At 41.5% G+C, this 7,475-nt stretch overlaps 1 non-coding gene across 1 annotated transcript; it reads right to left on the bottom strand.

The window, feature by feature from the left end:
• Nucleotides 1–4,656: 4,656 nt before the first annotated feature.
• LOC102143909 (small ribosomal subunit protein eS7) lies at nt 4,657–5,321 on the bottom strand. Its single transcript, XR_006695506.3, has one exon. It is a non-coding gene; the product is annotated as a small ribosomal subunit protein eS7 (transcript).
• Between the last annotated feature and the right edge of the window lie 2,154 nt (nt 5,322–7,475).

The following is a 7,475-nucleotide window of genomic DNA, read 5'->3' as shown; positions in this document are numbered from 1 at the left end:
AAATTTCTCTAAAGTTTCTCCAGAAACTTTGGGGACCAACGTAATGCCAACTTTCTGGCATGTAAAGACATGTTTCTTCACTATCATGTTATTACTGAAATGATATTTTAACATCAAAATCTAGAAAGTATGGAAAGAACAGTCTTTTACTCAGAAAAGCCTTTCTCAAGATATGTCAGTTGATAACAATTTTTCTCGTGGGTGTCAGCACACTGATGAAAATGTCACAGACTGTCATGGGTATGCAGATTAGTGCTTGGGATTCCATGGACCAGATGACCTCTGAAAGTCCTTTCTATCCCTGAAGTTCTCTATTTTAGGCAAAAGGCGCATCTTTGCTTTGGGCGTCTCCTATTCTCCAATAGGATTTTCTGGCTGGAATGGAATTCACTAGATCATTCACATCATCTCCCTGCCCTGTCCCTAAATCATTCTAACTACTTGAGAAGGGATGATGAGAGCATTCTCAAGAAGGTGAGTACATAATCTTTCTATCCTTTACTCCTTTTATTGATTCATCTTTATAAGAGTAACTTAAGAGTTCTGATGACACAGCATCACCTTGGATTCAAGAGCCAAGTGGGATGGATTGTGAGAAGGAGCCAGGATGCTCTGATAGTGGCAAAAGAAGTCCAAAGACAGAGAAGGCTTTGGTTTTGTTACCTGTAATCAGGAAGAGTACTGATAGGAACCCACATTACTGGGAAATGGATTCGAATGTCAACACCTTTAGATGGCCAAAGTGGAAGCATGGAGGGTAAAGGATATTGGACATAGCCGGATTTCAGCTTGAGCCAGAAGCCTATTCATAATAATAGGTACATTAAAAACAAATCAATTGGCTATGTGCATGGAGCCTGCTTCCTGAATGCCAAGGAAGCAGTCTGCTTAATAGTTTGTCTATTATTAGAGCAGGCATAGAGGGGGAAAGATGACGGAAGCAGCAGGAGCATTATGGAAAAGAAAGAGATAGAAAATACTTAACCCTCTGAGGGTAGTATAGAACAGCAGAGCTTGAAGTGAGAGAAAATGTGTGATGTATTGGTTTCTTGACCCTATCCAAGGGAGAAATTTAATGAATATTATTTTAGCCTTTTATTAATTCATTTCAAAAAATAATTTCAGCCGGGCGCGGTGACTCAGGCCTGTAATCCCAGCACTTTGGGAGGCCGAGGCGGGCGGATCACGAGGTCAGGAGATCGAGATCATCCTCGGTAACATGGTGAAACCACATCTCTACTAAAAAAATCCAAAAAATTAGCTGGGCGTGGTGGTGGGCGCCTGTAGTCACAGCCACTCAGGAGGCTGAGGCAGGAGAATGGCGTGAACCCGGGAGGCAGAGCTTGCAGTGAGCCGAGATCGCACCACTGCACCTCCAGTCTGGGTGGCAGAGTGAGACTCCATCTCAAAAAAATAAAAATAAAAATAAAAAATAAAAAATAATTTAAGAGATATTTATTGAAAGCTGATTATGTGCTAAATATTGTGCTAAGAATTTCCCCATTCTGAAAAGTGGAACCCTTGTAGGACTGGAACAGAGGTGTCTTGGGTACATGGTTACGATGCAGTATAAAGATGGGCTTTGCCCTTGCTACATCTCAATCTCTTCTGATAGACTGACCTTGGGCATAGAATCAGCATTATTTGCTTTTGTATCCTTAGCATTTAACATGATGCCTTATACAAAGGAGGTGTTCAATATGTAGATAAATAAATTGATGTCGCTACTTGATGTAATAAAGCCCTGGTTTCTTCATCGAGAAACAATAGAGATGAGGCCTATCTTTTAGGTTTGTTGTGAGGATTAGAAGTAAAGTATGGAAAGCACCTAGTACAGCACCCATCATGTAGTAGGTGCTCAATAAATGTTAGCAATAAGATAGTTTGAAGATAGCTTTTATTGAAAAGAGAAAAGAAAACCTGGTATGTTCTTTGGCATTGGTCCAATTCCAAAATCTAAAATAGTGCATCAGAGCTGGAAGGAACCTTCTACAAAGTCCAAACTCCTCATTTTACAGATGGGAAAACTGAAGCCTAAAGAGGGAAAAGGATTTACTTAACGTTACATCTAAATTATCTACACTTTTCCTTGTAATTACCTCAAATCATTGTGGAAAGTGATACAACATACAGACATATATATGAGCTAGGGACATCATTTTATAAATGAGGAAATTGACAAGGAAAAAAGTTAAATAATTTTCCCAAGGACCTACGATTCACACTATAGCAGTCTGGCTTCAGAGTCTGTGATTTTAACCATTATACTTCTCTATTACAGCACTTATACAATTATATTAAAATGCCCCTTTTGACACGTCTCCCCACTAGAACTTAAGCTCCTTGAGGGCAGGAAGTGTGTGATTTCCACTGTGGATAGTTATTTATTTATTTAACAAATATGTATTCGGCACCTATTATACACCAGGACTTGCTAGCCCCAGAGAGCAGGCCTTATCTTTGAAGCCAGGTTATCTAGCTCTGTAATGCTATTAGTGTTCATTTGCCTTCTGTTATCGCCTTCTCTTTACTAATGTCTTATTTAGTGTTTCAGCTTAGTCTTTTCTTTTTTTCTTTTTCTTTCCTGAGACAGAGTTTCGCTCTGTCTCCCAGACTGGAGTGCAGTGGTGCAATCTCGGCTCACTGCAAGCTCCACGTCCCAGGTTCACACCATTCTCCTGCTTCCACCTCCTGAGTGGCTGGGACTACAGGTGACCACCACCACACCCAGCTAATTTTTTGTATTTTTAGTAGAGACGGGGTTTCACCATGTTAGCCAGGATGGTCTCGATCTCCTGACCTCGTGATCCGCCCGCCTCGGCCTCCCAAAATGCTGGGATTACAGGCGTGAGTCGCTGCGCCCGGCCTCATCTTAGTCTTATCTGTTCTAAGGAGCACGAGATTCTGTGCCCATGCCGGGGCCAGGCAGTTAAAGGAGAATAGCCAGTGAGAAACTTCATGGGGAAAGTGAAGTGCCAGAGATATGATAAAATCTGGAGTCCCTCACCATCTGGAGAGGTTTCTTTTAGTAAAAGCTTTGGGGTATTGCATTTGGCAGGATTTTTTTTTTTTTCAATTTAGGAAGTATCCTGGCCTTACAATACCCTTTTGCCTATTTCCCACTCATTTGGCCTTCTAAGAAGTCACAGTCTAAATAAAAAGACCAGTCATTATATACATCCAGAAAGATAACTCCCCTGGTACCAGGTCTTCGGTAGACACTAACTGCTAAACAGGCCATAGGAGGGAACGATGAGGGGAGACCTGGGGATGGGGCACGGTGGGGCTCAGGATAGCTGAGGAAAGGCTAATAGTGTATGTACTTTGTGTGCCTGCATTCTCAGACCCTGGCCCACCTCTTTAAGGGTGACTTCTCTGGCTCTAAGACAGCCACAGACCTAGGGCCTGAGGAACCCCAAGACCCTTGCACAGTAAGTTTCTAGACAGCAAGAGCTAGAAGAATGAAACATTGCTGGGCCTTAAATCTAGAATCAGGTATCAGTAGCTGAGCTGGAGTAGAGTAACTAGTATGCTCTGTCCCAAGGGCCATGTTTCAAGTCCAACTTGCTGATCCTGCAGATGAGGAAAGCCAGTTAAAGGGCAAGAAAAATCATTCAAATGGATCGGGGCAAGGGGGCAAGGGGCAGGGGCAAGAGAGTCGCGTGGAGTGGAGGGACAAGGAGGAGGTAGTTTATTTTTCTCCTTCGGTATATATTTACAAAGTTCCTTCTGTGCCTAATTAAACTTAGTTTTTCCAGGGCCTCTTTTTGGATGGAGGAGGGGACAAAGGAAGAAGAGTACATTTTGTTGAAACCTAGAGATATTAATTGACTCACCCAAGGACATACTGTGAATGGGACCAGAACCTTTGTCTCCTTAGCTCCTAACTGCCTACATTTCTCCGTGCCATACTGCCTCCTATTATGTCATACACAGCTTAAAAATCTAAGATGATTTTTCACTGTTGAGAGGGTAAAGTATGAACTCTTGTGCCACCTTGGGACCCTAATTATCCTGACACTGTTAAACTCTCCAATTGGTTCCTAGACTACCTCCCATAATGAGATTTAAGCCCAAGTCTCCCAGAGCTCTCTCCCACGTCACTGTCCCCAAGTCTACTTGGTCTTCTTTTTCTTAACTGCTCCCTCTGCCTCTGCAACAAATTAAAAGAAATTTACAGTGATCACTCATATACTCACCACTGGATTCTACCATTAACAATTTCCTGGCTGGGCGCGGTGGCTTACGCCTGTAATCCCAGCACCGTGGGAGGCCGAAGTGGGCAGATCATCTGAGGTCAGGCATTCGAGACCAGCCTGGCCAAGATGGTGAAACCCCTCCTCTACTAAAAAATACAAAAATTAGCAGAGCATGGTGGCACATGCCTGTAATCCCAGCTTCTTGGGAGGCTGAGGCAGGAGAATTGCTTGAACCTAGGAGGCGGAGGTTGCAGTGAGCCGAGATCGTGTCATTGCTCTCCAGCCTGGGTGACGGAGCAAGACTCCTTCTCAATTAAAAAAAAAAAAAATTCCCATATTTGCTTCATCACATATCTGTCCATCTATCCACCTTTCCATTGATCCAGCCACTTATTTTTTATACATTTCAAAGTAAGTTGAAGATATCAGCACACATCCCTCCCCCAATACTTATGTATTTTTTTTTTACTGTGAATATATATTTTATTTAATCATTTTTTGTTTACAATTGAAACTCTGGGAATTCAAAATTAACATCCTTGCCAATGAGCTTCTTATAGACACCAGAAAAGGTTTCAGCCTTGTGTTCCACATTGTTCTGCTGTGCTTTGTCCCAGTGAACCTTTATGAGGTGGCTGCCATCCAGTTTCACACGGATTCTCTTGCCCACAATTTCGCTTGGGAAGACCAAGTCCTCAAGGATGGCATCATGCACAGCTGTCAGAGTACAACTCCTGGGATGCTTTTGCTTATTTTTTGTACAGCTTTTTTGAGTTGGCTTAGGCAGAATTCTCCTCTGAGCGATAAAGAAAATATGCTTCCCATTGAACTTTTTCTTCAATTCGTGTACTAGCCAGACTTGGATTTTCTGGAAAGATTTCAGCTGAGGAACGGGAACAAAGATTATGATAGCTTTCCAACCAACACCAACTTCAATTTCCTTGACTGCAGTAATATTCAGCTTCCTTAGCTGAGCCTTGAGGTCCAAGTTCATCTCCAGTTCCAGAAGAGCCTGGGAGATGCCGGATTCCAACTCGTCCGGCTTCTCGCCATTGGGCTTCACGATCTTGGCCCTTGAACTGAACATAGTCTTCTCCTTGCTGAGCGCTGGCTTAGGAAGAGTGTATGTATATTGTTAACTAGAGTTCCATTTTTTGCATTTGTTTTCTTTTGAGCTAAAATTTACATACACTGAAATACAATTTATTTATTTATTTATTTATTTATTTATTTTGAGACCGAGTTTTGCTCTGTTGCCCAGGCTGGAGTGCAGTGGCACTATCTCTGCTCACTGCAACCTCCACCTTCCGGTTTCAAGCAATTCTCCTCCCTCAACCTCCTGAGTAGCTGGGATTACAGGTGCACGCTGCCACGCCTGGGTAATTTTTGTATTTTCAGTAGAGATGGGTTTTTGCCATGTTGGCCAGGCTGGTCTGGAACTGCTGACCTCAGGTGATCTGCCTGCCTTGGCCTCCCAAAGTGCTGGGTTTACAGGCATAAGCCACCGCGTCCGGCCTGAAATACACAATCTTAAGGGAATATTTGCTGAATTTTGACAAATGCATACACCTATATAACCCAAACCCCTGTCAAGGTATTAAACATTACCATCATCCTCAGAAACTTCTCTCATGCCCCTTCTCAGTCAAATTCACCCTCACCTCATCCTACAGAGAGAACCACTATGTATTAGTTGTGTGTGTTCCATATAAATGGAATTATACAGTAGGTAGGTAGCATTTTGAGTCTGAGATCCTTCACAGCATAATGTTTTTGAGGTTAATCCATGTTGTGCTGAATACAATTCCATTGTATTTGTTTATCCATTCACCAATTGATGGACGTTTGAGTTGTTTCTAGTTTGGGCCTATTAAAAATAAAGCTGCTAAGAACATTTATATGCAAGTCTTTTAATGGACATATTTTCATTTCTTTTGCATTTGTTTTCTTTTGAGCTGGAACCATCAGGTCATAGGTTAAGGTGTATGTTTAACTATGTAAGAAACTGCCAGAACCAATTAAAAAGATGTTCCACTTCACACTCCCACCAGCAATACATAAGTGTTCTAGTTACTCCACATCCTCACTAATGCATAGTATTTTCATTTTTAAAACTAAATGTAGTCATTCTAGTGGGGTGTAGTGATTCTAACTTGCAGTTCCCTGATGACTTATAACGTTAAGTATTTTTTTTCATATCCTTATTGGCCCGCCATTCATACATCTTTTTTGAAGCATCTGTTCAAATATTTTGTGCATTTTAAAATTGGGTTGTTTGTTTTATATTATTGAGTTGTACATATACTTGATACCATTCCTTTGTCAGATATGTTTTACAAAAATTTTCTCTCAGTCTATTGTTTGTCTATTTTAGAAGAAATATATTTAATATTAAAATACAAGGGCTGGGTGCGGTGGCTCACACCTGTAATCCCAGCACTTTGGGAGGCCGAGGCGGGCAGATCACCTGAGGTCAGGAGTTCAAGACCAGCCTGACCAACATGGGGAAACCCCGTCTCTACTGAAAATACAAAAATTAGCTGGGCATGATGGCAGGTGCCTGTAATCCCAGCTACTCGGGAATCTGAGGCAGGAGAATTGCTTGAACCCAGGAAGCAGAGCTTGCGGTGAGCAGAGATTGCACCAGTGCACTCCAGCCTGGGCAACAGAGCGAGACTCTGTCTCAAAAAAAATTAAAATACAGGATAGAAAGTGACATAGAGCACACAAATACATGAGTAAAATTATGTGAGGAGACAATACAGTATTTACAAACCATATATCAGACAAATAATTTGTATATAAAGAACTCTCAAACTCAATAGTAATTTTCTTGACAATGTCTTCTGATGAGCAGACATTTTAAATTTTAAAGAAGTCTAATTTAGTCTTTTAATTTTTCTTGTTTGGGTGTGACTTGTTTAAGAAATCTTCGGCCAGGTGTGGTGGTTCACACCTGTAATCCCAGAAATTTGGGAGGCCAAGGAGGGAGGATCACCTGAGCCCAGGAGTTTGAGACCAGCCTGGGCAACATAGCAAGACTGTCTCTACTAAACATAAAATAACATAAAATAAAATAAAATACAGAAATCTGCCTATTCCCAAGTCATATGCTCCTATGTTTTCCTCTCAAAGCTTTATGACTTCAGATTTTATGTCTGGGCTTTTATGTTGGGCTTATGTTCCATCTCAAATTAATTTTCCTATATGGTTTAAGGTAACAGTTGAGGTTCATTTTGTTCATATGGATAGCCTGTTATTCTTGTACCATTTGCT

The sequence above is a fragment of the Macaca fascicularis genome, chromosome X (assembly GCF_037993035.2).
Source record: "Macaca fascicularis isolate 582-1 chromosome X, T2T-MFA8v1.1".
NCBI lineage: Eukaryota > Metazoa > Chordata > Mammalia > Primates > Cercopithecidae > Macaca > Macaca fascicularis.
This window is presented reverse-complemented; position numbering and strand designations above follow the sequence as displayed.